The sequence below is a fragment of the Helianthus annuus genome, chromosome 10, assembly GCF_002127325.2.
Source record: "Helianthus annuus cultivar XRQ/B chromosome 10, HanXRQr2.0-SUNRISE, whole genome shotgun sequence".
NCBI lineage: Eukaryota > Viridiplantae > Streptophyta > Magnoliopsida > Asterales > Asteraceae > Helianthus > Helianthus annuus.
The window spans coordinates 97,779,718-97,799,958 of NC_035442.2; the positions used below are offsets into that span (position 1 = coordinate 97,779,718).

The following is a 20,241-nucleotide window of genomic DNA, read 5'->3' on the forward strand; positions in this document are numbered from 1 at the left end:
CTTATCATTCTCACTGTCGCTTTTTCTCTAAACCCTAAATGAACCAAATGCCGCATCTTTTTTAGAGAAATCAATTGAAACAGAGGTATGCTTCTATTGTTTTGCTTTCTTTGTTGTATTCAAATCCTCTCTTGAATTTATCCATCCAGCACTAGCACTGGATTTATACTCTTATGTATTTTTTTCTCTTTGAAATTTCCGACAGCCAAATACGATGTCACATTCTACTCATTCTTTGTTCTTCGTCTTCTCCGATTGAAGATTATGTTCTGATGTAATCGTCGCTCTTCTTCATCATCAATCGCAATAGCGACAAAAGTTTTAATCGGTTCACGGCTAGGCTCTCTCATCATGATTTGTAAGTTTATCAATCACTTAATTTTGTTCAATTCCGTTTGATTAAAGTACATCATTTTTTTAGGATTTCAGTATTTTTGTTTCAGTTTATTGTTCCATTGGACTTTAATATATATGCTGGAGATTCTGATGAAGATATTGACCAACAAGTTATCAAAATCAAGGTTTTTTTGTGAAATGGAAGATCATGTAGAACAACAACTTATCAACAAACAGAACTGAAACTATTACCCACCAGGTGTTCGATGAAATGCCTCATGTTTGATCCTAACCCTAAATATGTTAGTCATTATTTGCAATTTTTGCGTTTGATTAAATGCCTATTGAGGTTTGATCTTTTTAAAATCTGAACTAGATTTGTTTTCATTTAGATGAGTATAATGTCGGGTGTAAATTATTCAGTTTTGGTTTTTGTAGAGTCACGAGTCGATCTTTTTGCCAAGAGACGGTCAAACAAGGTATATCATGTATCATATATATGTCAAAAAATATATAGGTTACATACAAAATATAACAGCATCATACATATTTGTTATTGCATTGGTATCGGGTTTTAATCAATTTTGTTCCCCCTTTTGTTCTCTAAAGGCACTCCAAATATTACTGATTGTGTGATGGCTGAACTCGAGAAGCTTGGACAGGAATATCGTGTTGCTTTGAGGCAAGTTAGTTCATTACATTTTTCAATAAGTCATCAAACAAACAACGGGAATAACATACTAATTACTTTGTTGTCTTGGTCAAATAGAATTGCTAAGGATCCTATTTGAAAGGCTTCATTGCACTCACAAAGGAACTTATGCTGTTGACTGCTTTGTTGAAAGTGTTAATCAGGTAATCTAATTGGAATTTCTTGGTAACTATTTATTTGGTTATGAAATCTGATAAATGTCTTCATTGACCAAATGTATGTCTTCATTGAATCAGCCCAACAATTAACTCGATATCTAACGGTGTTTGAGGATAGCCCTTCATGTTGCATGCTATTTTTTCCACCTTTTGATCTTGATGTTTTTTTCTCAAGATCTGGTAAAAGGTCGAGACGGTTTGGTTGAAGCAAGGCAATTTTTACGAGCTCCGATTGTATATGGAAGGGTAAAATTATAGGTTGCAGGCCCCATTTGATTCAGTCACAACTTATTTGAAATAAAAAGTGATCGCCGTAAGAACTAAATTTGTCACAAAAGGATAACCGAATACAAGCCAATATCAAGGGTGTTTGAATTAGGCGTGATTAAATTTGTTAACTTTCATTAACAAAATCCAGGATGCAGGACTTTGTTCAGAAACAGAAACAAATGGGTGTTTCTTTAGAGGAAATGGTTACTCCATAATAATTTAGAGGATACTGTTTTGATGCATGCATGTTATATTCATTGCAAGGAGGACTAAAAGAACCTGAGCTATGTGTGTTTCGGAATAACCACTTCAAGACAATCTTCAAGGTTAGTTAATGTGCACTTTGTAGTTTAAAAACAATTTAACGTTGTGTGATGTCATGTTATTAAATACTTTTGAGATGTTATTAATCAACCCAGTCTTTTATTAATCTATGGGCCAGCGAGGTGCCACCTTTGTTTCCAGCATGGCCAATTCTTTACACAGGGATGGTGTATAGTAAGATATAGATATAAATTTGATTTATTAATTATTTATATTTTATTTTCTCTAATTCCTATAGGTAAACCGGAAACGCAACTAAATTGCCGATTCATTTGAAGTCAGAGGTAGAATTAAAAGATATTAATCAAATCCGAACCAAGTTTAGAAGAAGAAGCAATTCGCAAAAGTAAAAGGAGAGTGGTCTGAAGAGAAACGATGACGGCGATAACGGTTGATATAGGGTTTCTTCAGTTGATGTAGCAATCATCATCGGATTTTGTCCACAATCAAGGTCAGTTCGTTTATTTTATTCTTCTTTTATTTTAATTTTTCCCTATCTTTAATGGTTTAGTCATTTGTGTCCTTTGATAAGGAGTATAATCAATTTCTACATGTGTATCTTAGGAACAATGGAGGACTGGGATTTGGAGACGTTGGAAAAAGTTGTGGAATCAAAAGGAAAAGAGTACAACCAGAATAAACCAACCGACATCGTATACTTTCTTAAGCTCTTACTTTATTACATATCAAGTCTTTATATCATATAGGTGGATTATATTGGCTCTGTATCTAGCGCTAAAAAGGTGATGCATGATAATTGAAATAAATTATTACTGCCAGTGCCCTGGTGTTCTCCCACATTTTTCTTTTGTTTTTTTTTTTTTTTGGGAATTTGATTTTTCAAAAAATCTTTCATCTGAGTCGTGGGGACTACTTTTGTAGGTTTGCAAACACTTCCTCAATGCAATGGAGAAAAAGCAATATGGTTGGTTCTGGGTATGTCCAAACGGTAATAAAGAGTGTCATTACAGACACGCTCTCCCTCCCGAATACATCTTGAAATCCCAAATGAAAGCTCTTTTAGAAGAAGAGGCTAACAAGCTAGCTATCGAGGATGAGATTAAGGATCAGGTCATTATCATTTTCACTAATGCACCCTTTTTTTCTTTGACTCAACTACATAAAACCATAAACAACGTTGTTTAGATTTCTATTTTGGTTAACCATCACCTTGGGCCGAGAAATTATCATTAAACTTTTTATAATATCAAGTCTAAGGTGATAGGCTACCATGTGAAAAATGTTTAGGTTGAAGATTACCTTAAATTGTACACGAATGGTCCCTATGGTTTACGAAAATTTTGCATTTGGTCCCTATCTTTCCTAAAGTTCACAGATGGTTCATGTGGTTTGCAATTGGCAACCTATGATTGAGGTGTTTTGTGAGTTTGGGAGTGAATCCTTTATACAAAATTCTCAATACACATACAAATTTTTGGACGCGGGATCCGGTTGAGGATTTGGGTCACCTAATATTAAAAAACGGATCCCTTATATTTTTAAGCGCTTTCTTCCGTCACACAATTCCATATTTTCACATACCCTAAGCTCTTTGTAAACCCTCGCATGCCTCACCGCCGCTTTCGTTCTTCTCCATCTCTGTGTTTTCTCTTATCCATTAAAGCCGCTTATTCGATTCTTTGATGTATGTTAATCCCCTACGCATTTCATCTTTCAATTTACCTTTCTTTGAAAACCCTAACCAAACCTCTGCATCATCTTCACCTGTTTTAGACGTTACGCCCTGCTTGCTTGACTTTTTAGGGTTTCGTTTTCAGTAGAAAGTAATTGTGAAATTGATTCGTTACAGGTTCTTGAACTGGCTGGAGATGCATGAAGAGCCTCAGCCGTCACTATCGGAACATCCCCGTTGCTTCACTACCGCCGGGGTGTACTCTATTTGATGGATTTGGAGTTGAGTTTTGTTTGTTTTTAAGGAATTATGAATGTGATTTGTTCAATTTGATGAAATCTTACTCTTGTTTTCCTTAATGGCTAATGTGGTAAATTTAATTACAATATTAGCTATTAAAAATAACCTAATTTGAGACTATAAACATCAAAAGTACATTTAGGTTACTTTTAACCCGCTTGACCCGTTTCCCTTGCAGCTTTTATTTACCCTTTAGAGACAAACGATTTGTGTTTCTATATGATAGTAATATCCGAGCAAAGGTTAGCATTTAATATGCCCTGGAATTTGTCACATGATTGACAACCATTTGTGTTTTTGCCTGACATTATGCTTTGTTTCAATATGATGCAAACAATAAAATGCCATTAGAGTTACCATAGTGGGATCCCTGCTAAAGATCGAAGGCGTACACAAGAGTTGTTCTTTTCAAAAAAGATACGAGTGGTATACAGTTATTACAAGCGTTTTAGTATAAAGGAAGTGGACTATAAACAAATACCGTATCTTTTCTTAACATCTTTCTTTTCTCTTTGAAGATTGTTGCAACTGTTGCGTTTGGTATGGGGCTTGATAAAAGCAACGTTGGAGCTGTAAGAACAACTCTTTAGTATTCAAGATCTTAAAACAATTCACATAAAAATGCTGATTCCTTTTTTCTTTTGCATATTTTACAGGTAATTCACTACAGTTTACCTGAAAGTTTGGAAGAGTATGTTCAGGTTTGTAGAATTATTCAGTACAGTCTACATGTGGCAACTTTGACCCATTTATTTATGAATTGGTGATTTGGGTTGTCTTTTATTTCAAATGGGTCAAAAATTAAATTAGCTAAAAAGGGAGACAACTCAAATGGGTAGGGTCACCCAAAGTCTATCTGTAATGTTTAATTGCTTACAACTTCCAAAGTAATTTTTATTTGAAGATATAGATTACAATTGTAATGATATAATTCAGCTTGAACAAACTTATTGGTTATCCAATTTTTTAGAACAGAACAATATTTGCAGGTCAACCCAACCCAACCCAACCTGCCCAGCTCTGTTTTGAGCTGCACTAGAACTGACCCACTTCAACCTGAACTTATTTGACCCGTTATTCAACCCTTTTTGGCTCACCAATCTTGCCACATCTGTTATCCACCAGGCGGTTTCCGTGGCGATTATTATATCACTCAATTGATAGTATGTTATATTTATAGGAAATTGGACGTGCTGGGCGAGTATCTTATTGCCATTTATTTTTTGATGACACTACATACTTTAAGCTCAGAAGTCTTATGTACCGGTAACTAAGGCCAAACTGCAAGAAATGGGAACTAATTTTTACCCTTCTTTCTTAATTGCTTCACAGTATAAGAAAAATCTCTTTTGATGGTAATTTTACTTTTTGAATTTTGATATTTCATTGTTTTTTTTTCGGAAGTCAAACAACAACTCGCAGCCCTTTATTGTGAATAATTTGAAACTTAAAAAAAAGATTACATCAATGAGTTGATAAATAAAACTAATTATTTTTTGTTTTGCTGAAGTATGATTATTAAGGATCAGTTGCCTGCTATGAAAATTCAGTTAAGAGATGTAGCAAAACCACAAAGAGCTGGTGGTAGTCGGTGTGGTGGTGGTGTCACTGAAAGGGTGGTGTGAGTTGCCGGCATTGCAGGATGGTGTCAAAGGGGAAGATAAAAGTTGTATCGCAAAATGGTGGCAGAGGTGTTGCTTTGGCAGCCGGAGTTGCAAGTGGCGGAAGTGCTCCTTTGATAGCGGGAGTTGCAGTTGGCAGCCGGAGTTGCAGATAGCAGTATGAGTGTTATACATATATAAATTGATATATTTAAAACAAAAATAAGTTTGGGTCCCACAATTCAATATATTAATAAATAAATTGAAAAATTTAAATTATAAATGACAATTTTACCCTTCATTAAACTTAACTTTTTAACCGTGGTTAACTTTTTGGACTGAAATGGCATTTTCGAGAATGCTAGGGAGGGAAATAGTACAATTTTGAGATTTGGCCTGAAATGGCATAAATGGACAAACCACGGGGACATAAATGACAATTAACTCTACTTTCAATTTAACAATACAGCTATATGCCTTTTGGCTTTTGCACCGGATGGACTTCAATTGGTTGTCGGGTCAGAGGATGCGTTCGAGTCTGGGAGACTAAAACTCATAATATTATATGTGTTTTCAAGCATGCAAAAGGTATAATCTAATTGCTTCATTTTTCCTTTCCTTAAATCCTTATATTTTACGTCACTCATTACATTAATCATCCCATGCTTCTGGAATGTTGTGTTTGTAATGACTTATTGAAACCTACTGTTATTCAATTTTTTATTGTTTTTTTAAGAAACCGAGAGAGGTGTTTGCCTTCAGCATCTTACATATGGTGTTTTCGGTCTACTGACAAATATGATGAGATAAAATGATTAATCTTAGAAAAAAAACCCTCTAAAAATTTGGGAACATTTCCCACGAAGATGCAATAATCTATTGTTTAAAAATTATGAGTGTTATACAAGTGGACCCACTGATCTAAAATCAGATCTTAGTTCGAAAATATTGTTTCGAGTAACTGACGGCAGTGACGGCTTTCACGTTCCTTCTCGATGTCCAAGAATTTGGCAAAAAGACCCGTGGTAAAAAAAATATCTTTATTATTTTAAGAACCAAAACATTTTGCAAATTTTAGCTTCTTCTTAATCTCTAGCCTTTTGAAATTAATATTTGTTGTGTACGTTTATAATGCTTATATTTGCAGGCTCAGACTTTTAGTTTGTGTCTCCGAAGAAGAATAACCAATAAGGAAAGAAGAATAACCAAGGCTCAGACACATAATGATTTCCTTTTAGTTTGTGTCTCCGTATAAGAATAACCAATTAGTTCGGGTATGCTTCTTTCCTCCTTCATTCATGACCCATATCAAGGTAGCATTTTCGTAAATCTTTTAAAAACTTGATGTTGGTTTTTAAATTATATTATGCAATATCTTAATCATTTAAAAAAATGAGTCTAACGACTCAGCATATTCAAGTGTTTACAACCTCCTAAAGTTCTTAATTGGTCGTTACAAACTCAGTTCACAGGTATGTCACTTTTTTCATTTTGCAATTATGTAGATGTGGAAAAAGAGGCATGTAGGGTAATAGGCCAAAGTGGGTCGGTTATTGATAGGGTTCAAATTAGGGGTGCAAACGAGCCGAGCCGAGCCCGAGCTCGACCAGGCTCGAGCTCGAGCTCGTTTAACATATGAAAGTTCGAGCTCGAGCTCGGCTCGATTCGAGCTTTATTTCTGAAGCTCGAGCTCGTCTCGAAGGTCATTTTTCAAGCTCGAGCTCGGCTCGGGCTCGACTCGTTTAGTATTTTCTAAATAATTTATATTAATTATAACTATTATTTTACATATAATATAGATATTTTTTATATTTATATAAATGGTAATTATTATTATATAAATATATGTTTAATATATTAATAAAAAAATATATAAATAGAAAGCTCGATTAGGCTCGCGAGCCGGCTCGAGCTCGATAAGCGAAGCTCGGGCTCGTTTACTAAACGAGCTTGTTTTTAGGCTCGAGCTCGAGCTCGAGCTCGTTTAAGCTCGGCTCGTTCGAGCTTTTTTTCGAGCCGAGCTCGAGTAGCTCGCGAGTAGCTCGGCTCGTTTGCACCCCTAGTTCAAATCTTGAAATCGTCGGTTGGGTTGAACTGAAACACTTTTTATCTAAATTTCATATTTTCTATAAATAAAAGCCAACACGTCATTTATTGGTATGGGAGCAACTGGAAACGAGCTGTTATGGGTCGACTTGAAACATTGTATCCAATATTCATGACTTTTCTTTAAATAAAAAACTAACATGTCATTTATTAGTATTGGTTGAAAATGGCCCGGTTGGGTTGATTACAAATGCTTTTTTTATCCGAAATTTCAAGGTTTTCTTTGAATAAAAAGCTAACCAGCCACTTATTGGTATAAGTTGATAATAAAGATCGATAATTGGATAATAATATAATTTAATGGTATTGTTGTTCAGGTGTGTTAGGATTTAGAATATGTGATAATGAACTTTTCTTTACAGTGGTGGAAGTGGTGGAAATGTCAATTGATACTATTAATTAGTTGCATAATGCCAAGGGACTATACATTTGATAAACAATATGTTGTGTAAAGAAATGCACAATAAAGGATATGTAATGTTGGATGTTTTTTTGTTACTTTTTGTGGTTTTCGCATTGTTATGTATGTGAAGAGAACAATGTGGCAAGTGTTTTTTAGCTTAAATGATTCTTTACGTTTCTATATATGTATTTTCCAAAGCGAGAATCAATCTATGATTTGTAAACGCGTTCTAATATAATAGTATCAGTTGTGTAGGTTCATGGAAACATATCCGATATTTTTTATTTACTTCAATTGTAAATAACTATTTTTAGTTAGTTAATTTTTTTTGAACTGTTAATTTCTTTAATCCCCTGTTGTATATGAGACTTGAACCCAAGACCTCCCCCTTCCCAACCTTGGTGTTTTAAAGGACCACCACCCCCTTGGTAGTTAGTTAATTGCCAACACGTTTGTGAACTATTGTGTCGTTCACTAGCGCCTCTCATTTACATTGGGTTGTGGGGGATTAAGCCTTATCATGCCACGTTAACGCCAACTTGACATGGGGGTCCACTTTTAACTGGCTTGTGGTGGGACAAAGCTCCTGTCATGATTAATCAATCATTAAATTTAATTTTATTTAGTTTTTTAATTTTATAAATTAAATAACATAACAAAACAAAAAAAAATCATTTAAAAGTTTATGTAACATTGACAAATAATATAATTTATTGTGAGACTAATATTTGTGTTAGTAGTTCAACATTTATATAATTAAAATATTTGTGTCAAATTTTAGGCAAGTGTTTTTTTAAGTTGATTTGTTTATGTGTGTGTAAATGTCTTTAGTAGGGGGACTATTTCCTGTTAATGTTATATCATATAATAATAAGAAAGTGTTGTTTGTTTTTTGAACTAGGGCTGATGTTTGAATGTTTTGGAACTATTTAATGCATTTAAAATGAATTTATACAAATTTTTGTATGTTTTGGAACTACTTAATGCATTGAATTTAATAGCAAATACTGGTGTACTGGAATAGTATAATAGTGGTGTGAAGTTTACAACAAGAAAAAGTTTAAGAAACCGAATTAAAAATTTATGGTGGAGAAAAGGGAAGGAGGATACTTTAGAGGTTAAATATGTTATTTTTATACTTTTATTTGTTGTAAATTAAATTTTCCTACCCGGAAAATTTCCGGGTGATAACCTATGTCCGTCAGACTTCTGCATCTGACTGAGTAAGAGGAGTTTACCAACCGTACCAGACGTGAAAAAAGAGGAGAAGGTTTTCGTTATGCGTTATGCAAATGGCCGAGATTCATGAAACGTGCTCTCATTAACGAGGGTGATACGGTTCACTTTTCTTTTAATGAAACTCATCATGTCTTGAATGTTGAATTGGTTGTACCTCACAAAAGGGAGCACTGATTAGTTGTTTTACATTTAGGTTTTGGATATTTAGTTTTCATATGATATACATTTACTTTGTTATGGTTAATAGTTTTTAACAATGTTTAATAGTTTTGAATTTTAAGTTATTACATCTTATCTAATGTTAGTTTACTATTAGTGTCTCTTTTAATGGATAACACAATTTTGATATTATTTACAGTGCAAACTTTATCGATAATTGTTTCGACTTCCAATGCAGTTTTTGTTATGCTATCCATTCATATAATCAGCCACTGACCGTTTTATCATTTATTCATACACCTTATTCATCATACAATTTTTCGTTTATTAATATAAATGTATATATTTATTTGTTTAGAAAGATAGATTAACAACCCGTAAATATTCACGAGTTATAACCTAGTAGTCTTATAAACTATAACAAATAATATATACTTTTCTTCCCTTTAATAATGTATACTTTTCTTACATTATTTGAAAACATACTAGATGAAGCTTTGGTTACTTGAGGCATCAATCACAAAGTTCGGTTACTATTTTTTTTATTAACTTTTTTCATGGTTGAAAGAACAAACCATATCTGTTGTTTCATTTCTAAATTTGATTTGAACATATTGTGAGAAATATATAGATGTTTGAAAAAAAAAAATGTTTCATTTAAGTTGAGGTTATAAATTGGATTTAACTAAAATTCTAGAACGTAAGTGGGAGAAAGAGGATAGCATGAGTTCATCCAAATATTTCTCAATCTATCAACTTCTATGAGTAGTGGCGCACATTGAAAGAAAACCCAGTAAAGGCCAGACATTTAGACTACAAATCGGTAGAGGTAGGGCCCTTAAAAATCCAATATTCTAAACTACAAAAGAAAATATATCAACAAAATTAACGCTGCGAGTGAAAAATCGGAAGACCAGGGCACCCGAGCCTATATAAAGCTACTCCCATGTCTGTGAGTTTTGTAATACACACACTAACAGATACATATAAATTGCTTAATCTATAATTAACGAGAAGAGCCGAGCAAAGCTAGAACTTAAAAAACTTTCTAGCTAAATTGCTTTAGAAATGGAGTTTGTAAGGAAGCGAACTCGAGCTTTAACGAGCTAGGCTTGGCTCAACTCATTAACACCCTAGTTGTTATCCTAAATCCTTTACCTCTGATCAAACAAATTTTTATTACTTAAAATCTCAAAACAGATAGAGGATCCTGTACATTAATCCAGAAGTGTGATAAGTGTATTATGACACTATATATAACACTATATAACACCATATAAACACCGTATAACACTATGTAACATCATATAACACCATATAACACCATATAACACTATGTAACACTATATAACAAATATAACACTATATTTTGTCCGATAGCATGTCTACGATAGATGTATAGTGTTATATTTGTTATATAGTGTTATATAGTGTTATATGGTGTTATGTGGTGTTATATAGTGTTATACGGTGTTTATATGGTGTTATATAGTGTTATATATAGTGTTACTAGGTTAGAACCCCGTGTATTACACGGGTTGAATAAATGCAATTTTATATACCAAATAATAAAAAAACATATATTTAAAAATCTCGTTTATTACACGGGTTGAATAAATGCAGTTTTATATACCAAATAATAAAACAATATATATTTAAAAATCTCATTTATTACATTGGTTGAATAAATATAATTTTATATATTAAATAATAAAAAATGTTATATCTTTAAGAACCCCGTGTATTGTACGGGTTGAGTAAATTTAATTTTATATATTAAATAATAAAAAAGTTACATTTTTAAGAACCTCGTCGAGCTGAGGAGCAAGACTAAGTTCGACCGTTAGGGAGACTAAAGCGGGAGGCTGTGTTATACGAATTGAACACATGTAATTTTATATACCAAACAATAAAAAGTTACATTTTTATAAATCCTACGTATTATATGTATTGAATAAATCTAATTTTATATACCAAAAAAGTTATATTTTAAAACCCCAAGTATTACACGAGTTGCATAAATGTAATTTTGTATAGTAAAAAATATAAATGTTATATCTTTAAAAAACCTCGTTTATTACACGGGTAGAATGAATCTAATAAAAATTTATATCTTGAAAAAACTAACGGATATACTCGATATATGATGGATGGGGTGATTGCAGTGATTGTTCTTATAAATGTCACGTAAACATAGTGATTACCGTATTTGAGTTGAGAATTGAACACGAAAATATAAGTATAGAACCAATAAACACCTTTTAAACATTTTAGAAATAGGTTTTACCCTTAACTATTTTAGTTTAATAAAATAAATAAATCATTTAAATTAACTGAGTTAGAGCTAAAGGATATAACTTGCAAGAGTTTGCAAACATCGAGTACGTTTTCTGTAATTATTGAAGACAAAGGACACAGTTTGCAATAAGTGACATACATAAAGGACGATTTTTGTAATTTACTCTATTTTAAAATATTATATATATTATCTCCTATATGAATTGTTTAAATTTATATTAAATTTAATTATATAATTATCTTTTAATTGATATTAATTATCTATAAAAATAGATGGCTTCAATGAATAACACGTGTACAAAACTTAGTTTCTTTTATTATAGTAGATAGATAGATAATACACTTCTCACACTTCTGGATTAATGTACAAGATCCCTACCCTCTCAAAACATATACAAAAAATTGTTGGAAATTTAACTTTATAATGAAGCTCAAATAATCATTTATATATAGAGAGATATTCAGTTAATAACTTGCATGTTTCTTTGATTTTTTTTTCTGTAGTGGTGTTGGGGGAAAAACTATTTATCATTTTATTATTCTCTGAAAACTATTTACTAAAGTAGTGTTTTCATTAGTTATTATAATTTTTGGAATTTTTATATGTACCCTCTTACTAAAACCTATATTATAGTTTTTCTCTTTTATTAAGACACTACCCAATTACTATTTTCTGTAATTCTTTTGTTAAAATCAATCTATCAAATAACGGCAACATCGAAGCACTTCATAAGGATGCAACATTGGGGATAAATATTATTTAGTTTTTTGAATTGTTTATTTGAATTTCCTTTAGCTTATTTATGTTATTTTAGTAAGTTAGTGTTTGAGTCAAATTACAATTAGTTATGTTCACCTGTGTATTTGAAGAAACGCTGATCTAATTAAGGTATTAATTAGAGGGGTTTATGTTCCTATCATAGTGGTTAATCTTCTTTGAGGTATTTGAGCTCCGACTGGTTAATCAACCTGCAAAACAGAACACCGTTACTCGTTAAGAGGGGAATGTGGGGGTTTCCCTCTTAACCGGGCTCCGGCGTGAGAATAAGCGACTGCTTTGAGAGTAATTAAGTAGTTAAGAGTAAGAGCCGAGAGAATAGAATAGAATAACCTGAGGAATGAAGGTCTCTATTTATAGCCGGAGAGGTGTAAGAGGTTGTGGGCTGATGGGCCTTGGGCCAGAAACGGACAACAACGAATATGCTCTTTGCCTCGCTGGCCTCGACTGCTTAGTGGCTTCTAGATGCTCGTTGGCGCTGGCGCACCTTGATTGGAGCCACGTGTCATTGTTGTCGGCCTTGTTGTCCCTTCTGTCATCAGCAGACAAGTGGAGATCGTGGGACAGTTGTCCCCGTCTCTTGATTGGTGCCATGTAGGCGTCCTTGTGTACTTATCGTCAGAAGATCGTGGCGCACGATTGAACAGAGCCTGCTGGACGCTCATTGGCTCTTTTTACTGCCACTTGTACCCTGTGTACCTCTGTAGGTAAAAGCGCGTCTTCCTATGGAGAGGATTTTGTTTGATGGCAACTAACCCGCGTAGGGCTAGTGTGCTCACTTATACCACTGTTTTTATGCTAAGTGTTGCTATCTGAGTTTATTATGTGCTCTTCCTCGCGCGGGGGTAAGTCATAATGTGATGTGAGCTGCGCGAGGTTGTTATTATCAAGTTGTTATGCTAAGGAGTATGGTCTCACGTGCAACCTGTTATGAGGTTTGCGCGACTTTTTGGGACCATACCCCTTCAAGTCCCCCCAGTCCAGTGCTGCACCATGCGCAACGCAAGTGGTTGGAGCTCTGGACTTAATAAAAATAAGAGAAGGGGAAGTTGTCCTTTTGGTCCTGACTTGTAAGGCGCATGTAGAAAACTGTTGTTTTCGATGCGCAGGTACTTAGGCAGGTGTCGAGTGATTTCTTGTTTGGCTTTTTAAGCGCGCGAGGTTATAGTAGTTGACGTATATCTGGCGCGACTCATGTGACTTCTGCATGAAGTTACTTGCACGTTTTTGTGGTGGGAAACTTCGAAATTTGAATTTCTGACAGGTTGGTGAGATAAGTCGTTGAGGGCGACGTTTGAGTTGACCCCTGGCACGGGTGTCATCATGCCGCCTGCGGCGGTTGCACTTCGTGTCAGGAGAGTGAGGCCCACGCGCGCGTGGTAACCGTCACCCCTCGCTTTCCGCTTGACGTGGCAACCTCCCGTTGGTTAGCCTAGCGGCGAATGCGGCACGGTTACCCATCACATTAAATGCGATGGGTATATATATCCGAAGAGAAAGGTGAGAGATTCACTTTCTCTTCGTTTCTTCTCCAATTTCCTCTCAAAAGGTCTGTGAATCTTCAAAGTGTTCTTCATCTTCTTCAAGATTTCTTCAAATCTTCAAACTTTTCTTCGTTCTTTTTTCCAGATCCTTCTAAAATATGAGTGAGGAGCACCAAGAGGTTGCTGCTAGTGAGGAAGGACCGGTTCCAGTCCTTAGATGGGACTTAGGTCTGTTCGAACAGATTGTTCGGAGCTTCAGATTCCCACCGGAGTGGGATGCCCGGTATCCGGCTCAGGGCCAAACCGCGGCTGATGCCCCACCCGGCTATATTACCCTTTATGAAGATTTCTTTCTTCAGGGTAATTTCCGGCTGCCGGCGACCAATTTTCTGGGTAGTATCCTTTCTTACTACAGGTTCCACATATCTCAGATGAGTCCACCTGGGATGGTGAGGGTGAGACACTTCGAGTTCTTATGTCAGTCTCATGGCATCGAGCCATCCGTAGACAAGTTTCGGTCCTTTTACCAACTGCAAAGGACGATGGGGTTTTTTTCGTTTGCGAGCCGGGGTGCGGCGAAGAAGATCTTGTTGAATCCACCCAAGAGTTTCCATGATTGGAAACCCAAGTTCTTCTTCATCAGGGAAGAAGTTGTGCCGGTTGCTATGACCTTTAGGGAATGGACTGAGGCCATACCCAAGGAAGATCTGCCGATCCCAAAAACGGCTTTGTGGTACCAACAGCTGACCCCAACCCCTAACCGGGTGTTTGGGGAAAATGTTCTAGTTGCAGCAAAGATGAGTGACCAGTGGTCACCTAGCAGTAGGGAAGTTCCCGTTTTAAAGCTTGGCGATCAAGGTTAGTCGTTTTTCTGTTCTTTGTCTAAGTATGATTTCTTTGATTATTACTTACGTATCTCCGTTTATAGAAGCGCAACTTTACCAAGCTGCCTTCTCTACTTTTGGGGGCTCCATGGGCGTTCGCCCAGTGCGCGATGATGAAGAAAGCTGGTATGACCAGATTAAAGGAAACTTCATGTTTCCAGCTGCTGATGCCTTCGCTTCGCCGCCAACTGCTACTGAAGGTGCGCAATATCCAAAACCTCGTCCGTTGCGCTCTGTGACTCTCGCTGGGAAAGAAACTTTCTATCTTTCCAGCGAGGAGTCTGTAGGTTCTTCCAACGGCGAGCTAAGCTCTTGGTCTGAAATCTTTGCAGGTGTGTTGCGCGACCTGGGGATTGACCCCGAGGAGAAGAAGAAAAAACCGGTGAAGAAGAAGAAGAAGGTGGAGCCTGAGGTGACCAGTAAGGGCACCGGCCCTAGTCGCGCAACATCTGCTGCTGTCAAAGGTACTCTTCGCCTTCGTCAACGTGATTTAGGCGACTATGTGATAATTAGTGACTCATATGAAGGTTTATCACATGCAGCTAAGGGAAAAGCTGGTGCTGGTGGGTCAAAGAGTTCTGGGAGCGCGGGTTCTCGTAACCCCGATGCTGGCGCGACCCCCAGTTTTCCCGAAGATGTAGAAGAGGAAGAGGAAGATGCTGCTGCTCGACTTATTGGGCGGAAAAGGGGTAGGAGCGAGGCTACAACTGGTGTGGCTTCCGCGCCTCAATCTGTTGTGATCCCTGCGATAGGGAAGACGAGCAGGCTGCGCTCGTTGTATCAATTTTCTCCTGGTATGTTCTTTTCTTCTCTTTTCTTCTCTAAAAAACTTCTTTGCTTACACTTGCCTTATTTTGCAGAGATCAAGAAGAAGACCCCTGAAAAGGCGGTTACATTCAGTGAGGCGGGGGTAAAAAGACCCAAGATAACCGTCAAGCCCACTGACACTGCAGCCCAGGACGCCGCGAAGGCGGCTGAGGCGCAGCGAAAGGTGGAGGAGGCGCGTAAGAAAGAAGAAGAGAAGAGAAAGAAAGAAGAAGAGAAGAAGGTAGAGGAGGAGAGAAAGAAAAGGGAGGAGGAGGAGAGGAAGAAAAAGGAGGAGGAGGATAGGAAGCGGAGGGCAGAGCAGGAGAGGCTGGCTGAGGTGGCTAGGAAGCAGGCCTTGGAGAAGGAGGTAGCGGCGAAAAAGGCTATGGATCAGCCTTTGAAGTCTCAAGGTCCTGAGGTCACCAGGCCAACCAGCACCGGCCCTGTTATCACTTCGAAAGGGTCCGGCCGCTACTCTTCTAGCGGCGCGAGCTCCGGTGGAGCCGGGGGTTATAACCCTAACGTGATAGGGGCGAAAGATACCGTTGGAGATATCTACTACAAGACATATACTGAAGAAGAGCGCGGTGATGCCCTCCATCAAGCCCCCTGGAGCTTAAAACAGAGGGATACATTTGTTGAGTTTGGCCCTTCGCGTGAATGGTTTTTGAATTCCTTCCCCCCTGGTGAGGTCAATCGGCAAAGGGCAAAACCCCATGAGATGTTATATCGTACTTATATTCTTGGGGAGGCCAATGCCCGCGCTGCCAACCATCAGATCGTTCGCGAATGGCGGACGATGGTCAGAGAGCGCGCCGACTGGGAGGCTTATCGCGAGCGTATGCTGAAACGTATTGCTGAATTCGAAAAATCGAAAGCCGCGTTTGGTGAGGAGAGAGCCAAGTTTGAGGCTGACAAGAAGGCTGAAGAGTGGGGTCGCGAGGGGCTGCAGAAAAAACTCCACAATGTTGAGGAGCAACTGGCCAAGGAGAAGGCCGATTTTAAGCGCATATGCGCCCAAGACAACGATCGTGCTTTTGCGTTACGACAGAAGATCGTTGATCTTGAGGCCAAAGTTGCGGACTTGACCTCAAAGGTGGAGGAAGCGCAGGGTGAAAGAGCTGCCAAGCAGCAGATGGAGGTTAGTTCTACTGCCTTTCGCTCTTCCCTTTTTTGTTTATGAGATTTCTTTAAGTCAATTCTCAAGGCGTTTGTCAATTTTTAGGTTGAGCTGACTGAAGCCAAGGTGCAATTGTCTAACAAGGACAAGGATCTCCATGCCAAGGACGTTGAGATAGCGGAACTCAAACGTCGCTTGAATGAGCAAATCGACAGATGCGAGTCTTTGGAGATTGACCTTGAGGCTGAGAAGGTCAAGGCCGCTGATGCGGAAGAGGCGCATGCTGTGAGCACTGCCGCGCTGAATGTGGCCCAAACCAACTATTCTGAGGCTCAAGGTATCGTCGATACGCTTGTCTCAGAAGCGGAGTGGATGCGCACTCGTGGAGTAGTGTTGGTAAGTGCCTTATGCTTTTTCCTTAATTTGTTTTAAGAGTTTTCTTTAACGCTTATTTTTTGTTGAAGGTTGCCAACTCCATCCTAAATGCGAACGAGCTGGATCGCGCCGTAGCGGCTCTGACAGACGCGGCGCGTGCGGTGGGTCATCGGGGAGGCTACTTGGAGTGTGCTGATCATGTTGAGCAAATGCTTGGGCAAGAATTTGACACAAGTCATTGCTCAGTGACAGAACGTGCCGATGCTGCACTGGCAGGTGCTGAAAATTCCTATGACAACCTCTCCTTGCCTATCATGGAGTTAGTTGTCGAATCGTTAAAGAAAGACGACTGGTGCCAGCGTCTTAAGGCAATCCTCGATCCACCAGTTACCGTCGAGGTGTCTGACGAAGAGCCAGTTGGTGATGATGGCGGTGATGGTGATGATGATGGCAACGATGATGATGGTGAAGATGACGGAGATGATGGTGATGATCGTCGTGAAGAATAGGATAGTTTGTTGAGTAGGTAGTTGATAGGCATTGGTGCCTTTGTAATTTCTTTGATACTCTTATGTATGATGCTGCGCAGTTGCGCAAGTTGTTAATGAAACCTTTTGTTTTTTCTGTTGCAATTACTGCATTGTTATAAAAACTTTTATGTTAAATTAGCTCGAATAAATGGAAAGCGTTTTCTAAGTATAAGGTGGCCACCCGGTCTCGCGCTCTGTTTGCGGAGGACCTTGGAGGTGGTTTGAACCACCTTGAAATGCTGGAGTGTTTTCGCGCTAATCAAAAGTTTAACATGCATTTGTAACGAAAAAATGTAATGGAAAAAACATGTCGTATGTTTTCATTCAAGTCAGAAGTTGGCTCTTAGGCCTTGATACATATTTGCCAGTGGCTCGTAGCCGGCGTAGTTAATTGAAAGATGGCGCAAGGCCGAAAAGATTACATATAGCATTTACGCAATTGTTGCGCATTCCAAGTTCTTGGTAAGATGTGGCCATCTAAGGTGCGCAATTTGTAGGCCCCTTTGCCCAGGACCTCATGAATCAGATATGGGCCTTCCTATTTAGGTGCTAATTTCCCTGGGCGTTCCGCATTTGATGCTTCGTTGTCGCGAAAGACGTACTCGCCTGGATTGAAGGTACAAATGCGAACCCTTGTGTTGTAGTACCTTTCCAGCTGGGTTTTGTACTTGGCCTCTCTGATTCTCGCGATTTCGCGTCTTTCTTCTAACAGGTCCAAGTCTAGGCGCCTTTCTGCTTCATTGTCAACCGTGTTGACCGTTGTCATTCGTGGCGAGGGCAGGCCAATCTCCGCCGGGATTACCGCCTCTGAGCCATAAACCAGGCTGAAAGGGGTCTCGCCGGTACTTGTCTTTGGCATGGTCCGATGAGCCCATAAAATGCTTGGGAGCTCATCGACCCATCCGCGCCGCCTTGTCCCTAATCTGGCCTTTATCCCTTCGACGATACATTTGTTCACACTTTCCACTTGTCCGTTGCCTTGTGGGTGCGCAACGGAGGTGAAAGTGTGTTCGATGTTCATCTCCTTCATCCAGTTCTTAAGATCGTCCGAAGCAAAGTTGGTGCCATTGTCTGTCACGATCTTGAGCGGGAGGCCGAATCTGCATATGATGTGTTCCCATATGAACTTGCGCACAATCATAGCTGTGGTGGATGCAAGGGCTTTGGCTTCTACCCACTTTGTGAAGTAGTCAACAGCTACTATGATGAACTTTACGGTGCCGGGAGCATCCGGGAAGGGTCCCACCATGTCAATTCCCCATTGTTGAAAGGGCCATGCGGTGGACACGGGGATAAGATCATTTTTAGGGCGCAGCGTTTTTGGAGCGTGCCTCTGGCAAGAGTCACACTTGCGGATCTCCTTCATTGCGTCGACATGCATACCCGGCCAGTAGTAACCGGCGCTCATGATCTTCGCGACAACCATCCGTGGTCCGGAGTGAATGCCACAAATCCCCTCATGAATTTCCCTTATCAGATAATTTGCATCCTGGGGGTCCACGCAACGTAGTAGTGGTCCCAGGAAGGATTTTCGGTACAGGATACCGCCATTCATTTCGTATTGTAGGGCTTTGTTTTGAATCTTTCTTGCTTCCGCTTTGTTTTCGGGAAGCACCCCTTCTTGCAAGTATTGGATGATGGGGGTCATCCACGATGTTTGCCCTGTTTCGATCACATTCACCTGTCGCAGCAATACTGACGGGTTCTTGAGTACCTCTATCCTTACATCCTTGGCGAGATGTTGAAAGGAAGTCGAGGCGAGTTTGCTCAGGGCATCTGCGGGCTTGTTTTCTGAGCGATTGATATGTATGACTTCGTGGGTTTTGAATTGTTGGAGCAATTCTTTCGCTTGTTCTAGATATAAAGCCATGACTTCTCCCTTCGCGTCGTATATGCCATTCACTTGACTGGCTATCAGGAGTGAATCAACGTGTGCGCGCAAGTTTTTTGCTCCCATCTTGATGGCGAGGCGTAAGCCTGCCAGAAAAGCCTCGTACTCAGCTTCATTGTTGATGTTTTTGAAGTCGAGCTTAATGGCGTAAGTAAACTCGTGCTTTTCTGGGCTTACTAGACGTAAACCTGCTCCCGCGCCATCTTCATTTGATGCCCCGTCAGTGTAAAGCATCCAAGTCTCCTCTGTTGTGTTTTCCTTGGGAGTCTCTATCATCTCGCATTCCTTGATTTTATCAGCCGGCACTTCTGTGATGAAGTCGGCGAGGACTTGCCCCTTAATGGCTGGGCGCGGCCTATACAAGATGTTATGGCCGCCCAGTTCAATGGCCCATTTTGCCAACCTGCCTGATGTCTCAGGCTTCTGAAGTATAGTGCCAATGTGGAAGTTGGTAAGCACAGTTATCACATGGCCTGTGAAGTATCGGCGCAATCTTCGGGAGGCGTGTAGTAGCGCAAGAACCAGCTTTTCCATTGTGGAATATCTTGTTTCTGGGTCTGTGAGTACCCTGCTAACGTAATAGATCGGGGTTTGCACGCCATTCCTGTCTACCAACAATACTGATCCTACTGCCTTATCCGAGGAGGACAAGTACAGCACAAGGGGCTCTTTTTCAAACGGTGCCGTCAGCGTAGGGAGTTCGATCAGACACGCTTTCATTTGTTGAAAAGCTGTTTCGGCTTCCGGGGTCCATTTGAACTCTTGCTTCTTTACGCAATTGCGCAACGTGCTAATGAAGGGATACGACTTTGCGGCGTGATTGGAGAGAAAAC

The 20,241-nt window shown here is 38.9% G+C and overlaps 1 long non-coding RNA gene and 1 other non-coding gene across 12 annotated transcripts; both read left to right on the forward strand.

Annotated features, from left to right (window-relative positions):
* LOC110885504 lies at positions 1-1,022 on the forward strand. Its single transcript, XR_002562275.2, has 5 exons — positions 1-85; positions 206-358; positions 444-595; positions 775-815; positions 946-1,022. It is a non-coding gene; the product is annotated as an uncharacterized LOC110885504 (long non-coding RNA).
* An 81-nt stretch (positions 1,023-1,103) lies between these two features.
* LOC110885503 lies at positions 1,104-7,938 on the forward strand. Of its 11 annotated transcripts, none has more exons than XR_004870646.1 (11): positions 1,104-1,191; positions 1,285-1,802; positions 2,039-2,251; positions 2,365-2,453; positions 2,683-2,871; positions 3,611-3,714; positions 3,912-3,975; positions 4,085-4,159; positions 4,252-4,305; positions 4,390-4,434; positions 4,914-7,938. It is a non-coding gene; the product is annotated as an uncharacterized LOC110885503 (transcript). The 11 variants fall into 11 exon arrangements; XR_004870652.1 differs by having other exon boundaries at positions 3,611-4,159; positions 4,914-5,512; positions 5,804-5,922; positions 6,482-7,028; XR_002562269.2 differs by having other exon boundaries at positions 3,611-3,975; positions 4,914-5,922; positions 6,482-7,028.
* The last annotated feature ends 12,303 nt before the right edge of the window (positions 7,939-20,241 follow it).